The following is a 15,659-nucleotide window of genomic DNA, read 5'->3' on the forward strand; positions in this document are numbered from 1 at the left end:
TAACAAATATACAAGTCACATGCACAACTTGACACTCTGGCTCAGAACAAGCATTACTGGATCGTGTACTAAGCAGGGATCGAACCCGCAACAGGTCGCGCACAGAGGATTTGATTTGGAGACCTTTACCACTCGGCTATCCGTGCAGTCAATACACATATTTGAATACCTAATAAATCATTAGGTATATTATCTGTTTTACAATTAATTACTAGACACTACATCACAAACCTATTACTAAATTACTCTTGCATAGAAGCCATATAATTACTAAACATTCATAAACTATCAATACATCTTTAAAAACTACACATAAAACTTAACTTCCCAAAACCATTTTCCCCAGCCTATAACAGTAAAACATTACGCAATAGATATTCAACGTGGCGCTCATAATATCGGGAACAACCCAAAAAGGATTCATTTTCTCATGTTTTCGCTTCATAATTCCCTATGAGATCCCCTTGGTTTTCCACAGCGACCAGTCGCCACTCCGGCAGTTGGTCCCGGACGGTCGCGCGGGGAGGACGCGTGTCGCGCTGAGTCAAACCTCCCAAAACATTGCTGTGTTAAATCATAATATTGTGTGAAATAACTGTGCTTATTGTGTGTCCACGTTGGCATTTTATGGATTAATTTACGGGTGAGTAATGACTAATATACTCTTATCTTTTTCGATATTATACGTTCGATAGATAGGTACCTGTTGATTTTCAGATAGCAACATAAAACAGAAAGTGATGATTGTAACGGTGTACAAAATACATTAAAAAAAACGCTAAAAGACATTGATGGATTGAAATGTTGTTCTTTGTTTAGGTTTATCTGTGATTTATTGAAAGATTACGTTTATTTTGTGGTGTATGCATAATTATTGATCGGTTTATTTTTATTGTGTTTTTTTTTTTCGGATAAAATAAGTCCGTCTACCTATGAGTTTGGATTTTCATCTTATTTACACATGAGGAAAGATGTAATCACGTTTTAAGATCGTTTTTCTTTAAATTGAATTAAAAATTATGTCGTATTGAGAAGACGCGTAAAGGCAATTTGCTCCAGAAAGTTATTGGGTACATGAACTTTGTGTATTATGGAGGAGAGCAAGTTTTTAGGTCCATTAACTGAGGGCAACAACTTGTGTAGCGTTTACTCAATCAAAGTAATCGTAATGTGATCGTAATCGTAAAATGTTTTTGCTGAGCTTCTACAAGTTGTAGAATTAAGCTGATATTACGGGAGTTTTCAAAAGTCCTGTGATTATTCAAATATTTATCGATATCGTTGATCTTATCACATAAGGAAATTAAAATAAATAGCGACTAATTTACTAAAACACCTAGGAAACGTCATAATGTACAGATTTTTTTTGCTATGCGTTGCTATATCCTACCCACCTTTTATCAATGTTATGAAGCGCTACAGGTAAAATCATAGAGAAAGCAATTCTAAAATGAATGTTACTTTTTCGAATTAACCTCAAGCGGTCGTTTAAGCCTTGATCATCTGGATGACACACGCTTAAAGTATCATGAACGTGTTAATTACTAAATCGTGTCGCGTATCTATTCATTAGTTTTATTTTGTTGCGGAATTGTTTTAAAATTATATTATTATTATTTATTTGTTTATCCAAAAACAAATTATTAATTGCTTTACCATATTTCGTTTATGAAACCTTTGTTTTGGAGTTAGGTCTTGCAAATAACAAAAGCAACAGTTCTTTCGTATTAACTTTAAGTGAAGGTCACAGAAAGAGAGATTGTTAGGTATGAAATGTTAACTGCGGCTTACGCCACTACTATTCGAAAAAGATCCCAGACAGGAACATAGAATCGGGACAAAAAATAACCTTATGTGTTAATTCTGGTTATAAAATATCTTCGTACTAAATTTCGTCCAAAACTGTTCAGAGTTTACGTGAAAGAGTAACAAATCTATCAAAGAGTAACAATCTATCCATGCTTTAGTAGAATAAAAAAATTGATAGACCTTCAAATTTATTTCTCGAGGATAGTTGGATAGGTATTCACACTAATGTGAATTGCTTACTGCTTATTATTGCTAGAATAAACGATAAAAACAACCCTTTAATGTATGGAATGATCGGATGATATCTACTTAAAACTAAAACAACAACTATTCTTTTCCGTTTTGTATATACAGACAAATAATAACAAAAAAAAAACCGGTTTAGTGCGAGTCTGAATAGCAACACAGAATTCAATTCATACAAGCAAATATTTTCTTAATATCAATCTTTATTTTAATAACTTAACTTGTTGCAACAGAAATACGACGCCTGTTTCATCATAAATAAAAAAAAAATGTTTATCTCACGGTTCATGAGATGCAGGCTGACGGTTTGACGTACTGACGAACAGGAAGCAAAGCCTTAGTGATAGAGTATCGTTACCCATTCGTTATGGCGCCCTAATAATCGATATCTCCCAATTTCTTTATAAATATTATCGGAGTATAGTAACCATGCCATGAAGGTTTTATGGGACCGGCAGGAGCTATAAAAGTCAACAGGAGTGGATTAGTTATGGATGCGACCTTCAAACTGTCTTGTACGTGGTAGCTTATGGGAAGATATGGTTTAAAAAATAGAATGTATTGCAACAGGTCTTAGCATAGGATACTATATTATATAGTATCTAGATTAAAAGGACGTGATAGTTTTTTCGGCTTTATAAACAAGACAAAAGCCGGCTAAAATATCAGAGATCTGGCGATAGCGAAGACGAACGGAGAAAAAAAGCATTTTATTAAATACCGTAAAACGGGGTGAATAGAGTTTCAATGGGTGAATAAAAAATAGTGTTTTTTTAGGTGGTTGCATGAAAATTTTCTTACAAAAAAATGCTTAAACACAATGACTTTAAGAAACGCTTGAGAATAAAAAAAAACCTTTATATTTTGTCTTGTTAAACGTTTACATTTTAATAGAAACTCTGTTTCTATTCACCCCAAAAAACCTCGTCGTACCCATACCGTAAATACAATATAATGTTAGAAACACTGCTATTTGAAATGACTCAAGCAAGTAGTCATTTTAAGGTAATCTTGAATTAATTTTCGATCTTACAGTCCAACACTTTCGTCCAGAACTGTTTTCTATTTAAGAAGTTTATTTTATACCTTTTTTATTGATGAATTATAAACAGATGAGAAACCTGTGGTTATTTGTCTAGTGTTCATCTAGAATATTAATTCTCAATTCTGAATTCTTTATTATAGCATTCCATATGTTAAATACAGGTGTTGCATTTATAATATAGATACAATATGGACCCGGTTGGGCACAGCTTAAAGAAGTTGGAGAGTAGCTTATTCTAAAACTATAATAATATTATATCTAAAATGCTTTTATAAAACTATTTATTTATCACAAAATTAAAATAAAAAAAGAAATGTTTTGTACTCATGTGTGTGCTTTTTATTAATAAATGTATAACTTATTATTAATACAATACTTATTTAGAAACCGGGATTTAAGACTGGAGTGTGTAGGAGCTTAATAAACTATTCTATAAATAGATACACCGTATAAATCCAATGAGATTATAAACTAATTTCCATAAATCTTAGTAAAGAGATATTTTGTATAATACCTTCGTGACTAAAATAATGAAATTCAAACCGTCAATTTATTGAACATCTACTAATCTTTGAATAAATTTTAATTAATCTTCGGTACGTAGAAAACGACTCACGAATTTCTCGGTAATTTTGCAAAGAAGTTATTTTTGCGAACGTAATTATGTTTTTAGGTGAAAGTAAGAAAAATGCTACGACTACGGAGTATTGTGTTGTCTTGATACAAAATTGACCTCATCAATTTTAATTAAAGGTTTTTTTGGACAAGAATGGCAACGTCTCAATACAAGTGGCCAGAAAAGATGGTTTATTTTAGGTCAATTCATTTTTTTGTCCCCGGAGGATACCGCCACGTCTGACTGCTATACTTCTTAGGTTCGATTCCCTCCCAGGACAAATGTTTGTATTTTTTATTTTTATTTAATTAATTTAATGATGAGCACGATCATTTGTTCTGTATCTAGGGGTAAGCCTGCTAGCTGTTGCCCGCGGGCCCGCCCGCTTATAATTGATCCCACGAGAACATTAAATAGAGATAAGTATTATGTGTTAATACTGGTTATAAACAATCTGTGTTCCAAGTTTTGTCTAAATCCGTTCCGTGGTTTTTGCGTGAAGGAGGAAAAATATCCATGCATCCAAGCATTCACGTTTTAAAGTTAGTAAGATTTGTATGTATTTGTCATTCATAATACAAATTCAGCTTAGTTTGAGACTAGATGGCGTTGTGGGGAAATTGTGGAATATAATAATAATCTTCCCGTACCATCCCAAGATATGCCTCATTAACATACGATCATTAATGGAAACTACCAGACTAATTAGAAACATAATATCGCTAATGATGCAACGATGGCTATATAGCTATAAATAAATACACCCTGTACAGCTAATTGCGATGTCAGAAATTAATCGGCTGAATTCCAATTTACCTATACGATAGTGACTGTCACATAATTATATGCTTAACCCCGCTTGTTGTCACTTACTCTGATATACCTATGTACTAAATCTATACTAAAATATAAAGCTGAAGAGTTTGTTTGTTTGATTTTTTTGTTTGTATGTTTGAACGCGCTAATCTCAGGAACTACTGGTTCAAATCGAAACAATATTTTTGTGTTGAATAGACCATTCATCGAGGAAGTACCATCACGCTGCGACTAATAGGAGCGAAAATACAATGGGAAATGTGGAAAAAACAGCGCAGGTATAAATCATAATTTATATCTTCTAATCACGCGGACGAAGTCGCGGGCAACAGCTAGTACAGGATACACAGCCTCCACCTTTTCAATATTAGTGTGATAATGAGATTGAAACCGTGGACAGCCCCTTTTTCATCCATTTACGGGATATAATATGCAAAGAACCTTTCTCAGCGAGCGTTCTCATTATAAATCTTATTATCAGATCGATATTTGGGTGTCATTGTTCACATGATTTGAATGTTTGTGAAACCCTCGTGATACAGGGAATAAATCCTTTGCTGCGGAAGTCGTTTAAAGAAAAGAAGTAAAAAGATGTCTTGAATACAGGACACAAATTAAGATAATTATCTTCTCTTATCATAGAAATAGTTTTAATCTATTTCAAAAAAAAAAAACAAAACATGATGACAGCATTTTCGACATTCAAATATAACCTCTTTCCCATTTCTAGGGTTCAGTAAAAAAACTCTAAACTGATAAAAAAAGAACTATCGTCTTACGAAGAGTCAAGGACTTAATTGAAACAATTTAGTTATAAATAGACACCCACATAAAATAACCAAGTAGGTTGCAACAAAAAATGTAATATGCCGTGTTTATCACCGACCTGAAACATTTTATGGGTGTCCTGTGTTGAATGGAAAGCCTTCCCCGATGTAAGAACGATCATATTTATGTTGAAACGGTAAAATATCGACTTGCTAAACCTTTTTGGACGCTTGTAAAGTTGATAAGTGTGAAGGGGGATGGTTATACGATGAAATATGACGTTTATTGTGAAGAAGTGAAAATTGTAAATACGAAAAATTCGGTAACCTAAAACAGCATCATCGTGAGGGATAATTATTTTTCAATTGTTATGTTAGGCGCTATGTCAACTAATTCATTGCTCATCATTATTGAAATCAAATTAAAAGTATCTAAGGATAACTTCAAAAGATATATTATGAATAAACATACAGTAAAATAGGATAAATAGAGCTAATAGCAGGGTGCTACAAACACGGATTTTCCAAAAGATTTCACGTAACAAAATCATTGATTGTGGATACTGAAGTTACAAAAAAGCAACTTTCAAAATATACTTTCGAATCACCATCGAAATCCTTCCTCATTAAATTTTTTCTCAAAATTCTTAAACCATATTTAAAAAAAAACTCAAGTGACTTAGAAACTATTTAGCATCTGCCAAACCAAGGTAAACCCATATATCCAAGAGCTTATAAAGGTGACTCTAGAGATTGGGCCCTGCTTTCCTCTGATTAGGGTCCTTTTGATTGAAACTTAGACTAACAGGATTAGACGATTAATATGTGGTTGCTATCTGTACAGTTCATACAGGTGGGACAGTTTTGGGTTCAATAGAAAGGGCTTGATAGGTAGACAAGATAAGTACGGTCTAAACTTGGGAATACTTAGTTTCTTGCCGGTTCTTCTCAATAGGATTGGTATTTTGTACAGTGCGCCTAGAGTCATTACTGTAACGTTATTTAAAGTGCCTTGAAAACGGATTATTCAAAATAAAAATGGGTTTGATTTTGACTTTGTACTTGGCTCTACAAACCTGAAGATGTTTGGGTAGTTTCAGAAAAATAAGTCACGTCATGACTTGATGGGACATAGTTTTCGGAACATGATTGCTTAAAGTAATGAATTATTAGAAAACTGTTAAAGCTGTAAAAGACAATACACACAATATGCCCGGTTCGTTCTACCAGTCTACAGACATGTAAAAAAAAACATAGATACATTTCTTAAAAAATAAGTAAATTTCTCTACTACACATCACAAAACAATTGAAGGAAAACTCCACGGATGTTATGTCAAATGGATATTTATTAGAAAATACGTGTTAGAACAGACAATTGAATAAGTGGTCCTCCGAGTGATAAATTGAAATACACAAATTGTTTTTATTTATAGTATCAAGGAGAGAGATTTGTTAGATCAGCCTCTCTAGCTAAGACGCATGTCTATAATCGTTAATGTCAATAAATAACCTCAAATGTCACAACTACTTTTTAATGGTGTAATAGTTTTAGATTCGGGTACTCACTATTCGCTCGTTCGACTCGCTCGCCTGCGTCCGTGGCAGCTCAGGATTATCGACTCCGGTTGGGTCTGAAACTAGTCGGGCAATCCCGAAAAATACGCGTAAATAAACTGTCGTATAACTGTCACTTAGATGCATTGGAGTACTGTCGCACGATTGGCTCGATATAATCTTTTTGTTTGTAAATAGTAAGTATTTAAATGTTTATAAAAAGTATTAACGGGTTTTAGACCTATGGTTGTTGTAATTAAACCTAAATTTGGAAATAAAACAACAAATATACAATACTGCACTGAAAAATTGATTGACATTTGATTGAAAAATTGGAACTTTAGCCGATTCTAGGGATGAAAAACATTTGTAAGCTCGCTTTCGCTTTGATTCTATGCCTCTTTGACAAAAAAAAAACCTTAAAAAACAAACATAAAAAAATAAGCCCTCTTTTCAAAAAGTCTAGCAAACTTTTGAAAATGGAACGTTGGATATTCCGCGCGTTTTTGCTGTTGTAAAAAAGGTAGGTTTCAAAAAGAAGGATGGTTTTACTTTGCACAATTTTTTTGTGTTATACTTTTTTTTTAATGATTACGCGCATACGATATCAATGGGCAAAGTCATTTTACAATTTGAATAAGTAATTCAAGTACTTTTTATCAAATGTTGGATTTGAATTGTTGAGCCGCTAAATCCTATTTTAGAAGCCTTTTAAAAGCAGACGAAGTCATTACTGAACTCGTATTGAAATGAAAATTGAAGTTTCTTTCAGAATATATTTCGTAATGCCCATTGTGTAGCCAGACAACTTGAACGCCTAATTATAAGTTTATTTTTAATTATCACACGGAAAGGCTAAGGACATCTCAACTTTTTTTTCTAGTTAGCAAGAGTGTACACATGGGCAGCTTTTTGTGTATTAAGGCTGGTTTAGATTATCTCGCTTAGAGTTTAGTAGAGCGATTTAGTACAACTTGAGAGGCGAGTTTAGTATTTTAGTGCACGTGCGTGTGAACGTTTACAATTCTTCCTTCTGTCGATAGGGTAAACAAAGGTGCCACTGAAAAAAAAAAACAACGAAAGCCGATCATTTTTGCCTCAGAAAAAAAACGACTCATTTAATCTTTGTATCGCAAAAGTAGCCGTAGACATTCAAATCACGTGTAAAAAACACCCCGACTTAGAACAAGCATTCGTGGATCGCCAAATGCTTGTACTACGCGATGATCAAACCTGTAGCTGTCACACGTCGCTCTCAGATATAGTGAAACATTCCACTCGGCCACATATACATTAATATGTTGATCCTGTATATAGGTATGTAGTAATAGAATAAGAAGCTTTTAAAGTATATCTTCTCTCTCTTTTTCTCTCAAGTTTTCTTCTAAACACTATAATCATGTAAATCGGCCATAACAAATTCCAAATACAAATTTGAATTCTTTTTTTTTATTAAAATGGATGCCGTTACAATTGTCCTAAGTGTTTTACATTATTGAATCTTTATTTCACTTAAGTAGATTTACTAGAAGATAAATAAATGTACTCAATCCATTTTGTACGATGGCCTTTTTTTCCTTTTAACCCTTTAAGGGACTAAAATAATTGAAGGTTTTTGCAGAGAATCCTAATGTGTCGAATAAAAAAAAGGTAGCGTATTAAATCCAGATGTTCTCGAGTTGAAGTTGATTTTGAACGTTATTCCTTTCACATTATAATTGCACAAAGTAATTTAGATTATTTATTTAATAACGGATTCCTTCGGTCCGAAAGTAATTGGGCTATCTCTATAAAAATGCGTGAGTAAAACGTTATTAAATAAATAATTATTAATACGCCGCGTAAAAGTTATTAAAAAAATAACTTAGATTAACAGGTATTGTAATATAGTTTTTTAGCACAATTTATAAATTTTTAATAAAAACTTTAGGAAAAAACGTTCGCTTAAATTGAAAATAAATTCTATTTTTAACAATAAATTGCAAAAGAAAAATTCTGACCGTTTTGGAAGATTTTCTCGTCCTCCTTTAAGCAGAAACCTTAATTCAGCAATAACTTTATAAGTGAAGAACCAACAGACGTCTATGAAAGCGTGTAGTTTCATAATTAATCTCATTTAATTAGATAAAGGACGCGCGTCACCTCACCAAAGTGATGCATACGTTTTGTAGTTGTAACGAAATTAATTCTTAGTGATGTTCTCTTCACAGCTTTATCGATGGATGAGTAGTTTTCATTCATATAAAATAATTTATAAAAACTGTACTAAAGAGGAGCATTAAGAAATATTGAAAATAAGAAAAGAAAAATATTAAACATATGTATTATTACGTACGGGTGTACATGCAATTTCGACTCGAAGTTTTGACTTACAATTTCTCTGAAAATCTAATAAAGGTCTTGCAGACAACTGTTTTGAAAAAAAAAGAATTTAATGGGTTTCTTAATCTCAGCCTCAAAAAACTTAAATACTATACAACTTTGTCTCATAACTATGCTTCAAGAATAACTTATAAAAAAATCGATACATTTTCCCATCCCTATTATACTGTTACATCCCTAACATCCCACGGGTATTCTCAATTTACTCACAGAGTGTAATTACTGATTCTGGCCCAATCACGGGCAAACCCGGGGTACAACCTTTGTGGAGTCCTCGTCATATCGCTAATTACAAAGCTAATTAGCCATTTTATACTTTTTACGGCAAAATTCGTCATTATCATCAAAAGAAAATGTAAAACGTAAAGGGAATAATTAATTCTACGAATTTATGTGAGCAGCGGTTGAGATTTTTTGTGTACTAGTTTTGTTCTGCGGTTTCGTCCAAATGGTTTAAAATGTTGCTTACTACTCCAACTACTCTTCATGGCTTTCAAGCTTACTCGATAACAAGATTTATCGAAAACAGTCTTATGGTTTAGCCTTCAAATTGTAATAAATATATTAATACCTATAACCTAGAAACCTTCCCTATACGGGAAGAGGCCTATGCCCAGCAGTGGGAAGTATTTATTCTGACATTATTACAAATATTATATTAATATAAAAGTACAAAATAAATTATATTTTAATAAACTTTAACTTCCAATATTCCTGTTCTTTTGTTTAAAATTTGTCTCGTGATTTTCCCTGACACTTTTATAGTTTGTAACTAGCTTATGTCTGTGGCTTTGCCCGCAAACATTTAATTTCCACACTTTTTAACAAACATAAGCAGGCACACATAAACGTACTCACAACCTTTCATCTTATTAGTATGATTCCGGAAGATAACAAATCTGACAACTCATTGCAAAGTCATCGGGTTTGAAGCTACCCTGAAAATTTCAGCCTGCTAGCTTATCGGGAAGTGCATCAAAATTGAGTTGCCAAAATCCAAGCGGAACGACAAACAAACAAACAAGAAAAGCAAACAAAAAAACATAAAAACTTGTCAAAAATCTGTCCACACTCGAACGACTAATTCGAAAACAATTTTGTTTTATATACAGTTACTTTCAGGTATACAGGGATAAAAATTCCAACGCAGGGGGTCTAGAATCATGTCCTCGGAATAGATACCTCGGGATCGGTCTAACGTCCTTTTCAGCCTGTATATAGAGATCATTTTAGCATAATATGCAATCAAACAATCTCTCAAATGAACTTTGATGTTTGTATACGCCAAGAATAACCTGAAAATTATAGCTTCATAGAGTCATAGGTCTTGATTATAAATAGTCTCAGTTTCCCCACTGCGAGTATTAATTAGCAAGGAAATTATTGTGTATACTAGGAACATTATGTGTGCAGAGCGTTTAAGAATTGTGGTATTAGGTCTGGAAGTCCCAGTGGGCTAGATAGAGATATTGTACCGTGCCTTTGCTGTGTGTACATTTGCTAATTGAAATGAAAACTTGGAAAACAAACCTTTTTATATTGTTAAGGTATAAGACGTTATTACTTACATACGTATTGTGTTTGGAGACTTGTCTAATATATAAAATTCCCGTGTCACGATGTTAGTTACCTTACTCCTCCGAAACGGCTTTACAGATTTTTACCAAATTTTATATGCATCGTATTCAGTAGGTCTGAGAATCGACTAACATCTATTTTTCATACCCCTAAGTGATAAGGGCTGCTCACACTAAAAAAATATATTTTATTTTTTGGACGAAATTATTCGGTTTTTTTTACAATGTGGCATTAAAAATAAAAAAAATATCGGCAAAACAACGTTTGCTGGGTCAGCTAGTAATATTGTAAACGTCCCTATAGACATTTGATTAACTTTCAAGCAAAAACTACTGAACGGTTTATAATAAATTTAGTACAGATCATATAGATTATGAAAAACATTACAAGACATTCATTATGTGAAAAATAAACATACGGGTGCCCGACTGCAATTAATGAAATGACTAAAGCCTTTCGAATTTAGTTACTCAATGGCGAGCTACTTAAAACTATTTTATATCTATTATAATTCTCATTGATGAGCCTCTTACTGCTATTCTTTTATTAAATCGGTTGAGTGCTTTAGCTGTCAAAAAGTAATGACAGGTAAACCAGGTTTCATTCAATCATTTGAGACCTGCACTACATAATATTATGTACCTAGGTATGTCCGTTTGTATTCACAACATAACTCTTCCTTCGACGATGCTCACTGAACAACATTACCGATTAAATCGTTTATCCATACAATATTACCAGTACCCCCAGCAATTTACTTTTAAAATTTTTTTTTTTTGTTATGAATCACTAAAAATCGAATAGAAAACCTCAATTTCTTATAAAACGTGTCGGCAATTACGTTCGTTTGTTTCTCTCAAAGCCAAATCAGTTTCAATAGTGGTTTAATTGCGCCAGTTATAACCACCTCAAATACGAATAGGATTGCTAAATATACCTGTTTTATTGCGGATGACGTCACGTTTGACGTATGCTACTAAATTGTTGCATGATTGTTGATTGGGTGTACACTTACAAAATATTTTGGCGAAAATTCCATTGTTTATTGGATTTATTGTTAGTTATGTCAGAGGTTTCGGTTTGTGTGTATTAAGACGTTAAATATCGGGCTGTTTGATGCGGTAGGCAGATGCGTGAAAGTAAGTTTGGATGGGCTGTTGGTCTAGTGGTTAGTGGCACTGTATTATGCATGTGTTTATATGTGTGTGAATATGTAAATGTCTTTTGTCTAATTATTGCATGATTTGTTCTGTGTCTGGTATGTATATTATGTATGTATTTAGAAATATATAAGTATTTTCAGTCGTCTTGGTGTTTGTGGAAATTAATATAATATATCCTGGAACAACTCACACACGGTTATCTGATCCCAAGCTAAGCAGAGCTTGTGTTATGGTAACTAGAGAACTGATAAACTTACTTATATATATTTCTAAATGCATACATATTATAGATAAAATTTATTGAAAATTAAAACTGCCTTTATACACTGAGGTGGACTCGATGCGTTCGTATATAAAGCATGAAAATTAAACGATCTATAGACATTAATGAGCATAGACTTCTTGGGATCATAACCGCCAAACATTTAGAGGTACTCTATTTGGACACACATTTGGAATGTTGCTTGCTGATTTGTGATGTTTGGTTTTGGTTAAGGAAAGCGCTAATACTACGAAAAACAATGTATTGTAGCCTGCTAAACATGATAATTCAATATGATTACGTAAAATATATTAGTCGAAACAAGAAAATCTATAACTACGCGAACCATTCATTATCAGCAAAACAAAAAAAGATATTCACAACTCTTTACTCACACTAAAAAAAAACAAAACACAAAATAAATCATTTATTCAACTCCAATTTGCAGTGACTCTGCAGCTGACGTCATCAGCTCGAGGCGAAAGTAATTTACTATCTGTCTTGAGGCACATACTTACACGCCTTGCCTACATCCGCGAAGCCACAGGTAGCTGTGACGTCACACGAGGGTTGGGATGACGTTTAGAGATGTTTGCTGATGTAGATAGGATTTTGTTTATCTGTTACTAGCTGTTGCCCGCGACTCCGTCCGGTTAGAAGATATCAGTTATGATTTATATCTACTGTTACTGCTTTTTCCACATTTTCCCTTGTATCTTCGCTCCTATTAGTCGCAGCGTGATGGTTTATAGCCTAAAACCTTCCTCAATGAATGATCTGTTGAACACAAAAATAATTTTTCAATTTGAACCAGTAGTTCCTTTTAGCTTTATATATTAGTATAGATAGATGTATTTTTTTTTGTTTTCAGAATTGGTAGAGGCTGTTAAATCTCAGTGAGATGATTAATTATGTTTTTCCCTAACGTTTTTTTTTTTAAGTAAACTGACCAATCACAAAAAAAAAACAATAAAATTAAATACATTTAAATAGGTGAAAGTGTCTCAACAGTTTTAAAAATATTTATAATCGTGGCAACATTAGCGTCGAGGAAACTCTTCTGTTTTTTTGATAGTTACCGATGTCTAATTAATCTACTAATCCCGTTTAAAAATTTTAATCTCTTACCAGCTTTATTACAACCATTACTTCATAATATCAATAAAACACCCGAAAATTATGTTATAAAACCGTATAAGAACGATAAATTTTAATATATCTCTCTACCCTTATAATCCTGTAAATATTTTTCCACCTTGTATTTTCACCTGTGAAAATGTTTCGACACACTCTTCGGCAAATAGAAGTTATCAATGTGTGACAGCTTACCGGGATATTTTATCTGTGGCTTTCTACAAAAGAGGTTATACTCGTATTCTATACTTATTTGAATGACAGTTTTGCTGACAGGGGTGACTTGAAGTTTTCTCATGGTTTTTTAGTTTTTTTTCATGTTGGTTTTTTGGTCGAAGAGTTTAGTTGCGCTTATTATTATTATTATTTTTGTTTATTTAGAATATCTTGGTTAAAAATGAGTTGGAATATTTTCTTATGCTAATTAATTCATAATAGTTTTCTTTTCGTCTTGTGTAGTTTAGTTGACATTTTAGTTTATTTTTTCTTTTCTTTTAAGTTTTTAGCTTTTTCTGATGATATTGCTTTAAACAAGATAAAGTCTTTGGCTTCTATTATTTTCAGTATTTTATCTTCAACGATGAGTATTTAGCTATGATGTCTATAGAAAAATCTAACTAATTTTTTTGTGAAATCGTTTTTTACAGATATTAGTACGTGCAGTAACGTTTAGCTAGTGTACGTTAATTTAAATAACTCAAATCCGTTTATGTAATATCAAATTAAAATCACAACACGCAAAGAAAGAGGATTAACCTAATATGACATAAAATCTTTCAAATAAATCTCATGGTATAAAAAAAACATAGTTTACTATTCACAGACACAAATATACACCTTCCCCTACTAAAGTCAAAACATTGCCCTATTTATAGAACATAATTTCATAATAATACGTGTACACAAGATTTCTAACATACAATCCTTCAAAGTAACAAACAACAGCAATGTGAAGTGAATGTACAGTTGGAATCGCTAACATATCTCGTAGCATTAGCTACGGCGTAGGTGGCACCGCAAATGTTCTGCGTAGCTGGAACGAATGGCCGTTGAACAAAATGGCTGGTTCAGACTACGGAGTAGTCTTTATCTTAATATATTTAAATCTCGTGTCACAATGTTTGTCCTCAATGGACTCCTAAACCATTTAACCGATTATAATAAAATTCGCACACCATATGCAGTTCGAACTTGAGAGATAGGATAGTTTAAATCTCAAGTTATAGTCGCAATTTCTTCTAACCACGCGGACGAAGTCGCGGGCAACTGTATATATGTTTCGGCAAATTGTTTTTTATGTTTTTTTTTTTATTCCTACTTTTTAAATGTGTTTATTGTTTTTCACTATTCTGTTACTCTGTGTCACATAACAAAAATACTTGTAGACGTTATTCTGATTTTTAACAATTAGTTTAAATGTCAACCTCTGCCCGTAGTAAAAAGGACTTCAGAACGACCTAAGAATAATAATTACTATATTTTTAGCTACACTATATTTTTGGCTACGTGCATTTTCCCAGTAACAATGAGATTAAATAAAATTATTCAACCTACATACATCTAAAACCTATAGAATTCAATATGAACCCAGCTTTTTCAGAACTGCGGTTCCACCGACAGTTTCTGGCTTCGACAATGATTTGTGACGTTCTTTGTGTGAAATTATGTTTCCATGTGAATAAATACGAAAAGTGCGCGCACTGCTCGGAGGGATCCCCCTGTGTTTAGTCGATAGCTCGTTCAAATGACAGATTCAATTTGTTACACCATTCTTGGAAATCGGTAGAATCGGAAATTGGTTGTTTATTGCTGAAGACTGGCTAATTATTGTTGTGGCGTATGCCTATTGTGTAGTTGTGCATTTTCATTTTACCGACTTCAGGCGTGACTAAAGAAAGTGCGGGTTGACCTTCTATCCCTGTTGTTGGGGGGTGGGCAGTGCCTTCTGTACGAGATGTACCAATTTGTTATCCAACAGATATGCAGCCTTTAATTTGTCTTGTTCTATTGTTGCTTGAGACCACTTCTTCTACACTAATTTGACCTTGAACTCTCTCACTGCTGGTACTTTCACCTTATGGTTACGCATAAACATGCAAAGTGCATTTGAACCGAGTTCTGAAGACGTTACATAGCAGTTCATTTTCAATCAGAAAAATCTATTTCCTTCGCCTAACCAAAAAATCGACATTCATTTCTTGTTCTACTTATACTCTTTTTAATAAATATCCTCAACATTTTTTTCTATTTTTATTTTCTCTGCGTGTCTGTGCGTATTTTCAATA

At 33.0% G+C, this 15,659-nt stretch overlaps 1 protein-coding gene across 1 annotated transcript in view; it reads left to right on the top strand.

Moving 5' to 3' along the window:
- The first annotated feature begins 41 nt into the window (after window positions 1-41).
- Window positions 42-15,659, top strand: part of LOC113494164 — an 86,209-nt gene continuing 70,591 nt past the window's right edge. The window contains exon 1 of the mRNA XM_026872365.1: window positions 42-643. The gene's annotated coding sequence lies outside the window, so the exon portion shown is untranslated. The remainder of the gene's footprint in view (window positions 644-15,659) is intronic.

Source organism: Trichoplusia ni, chromosome 5 (assembly GCF_003590095.1).
Source record: "Trichoplusia ni isolate ovarian cell line Hi5 chromosome 5, tn1, whole genome shotgun sequence".
Taxonomy (NCBI): domain Eukaryota; kingdom Metazoa; phylum Arthropoda; class Insecta; order Lepidoptera; family Noctuidae; genus Trichoplusia; species Trichoplusia ni.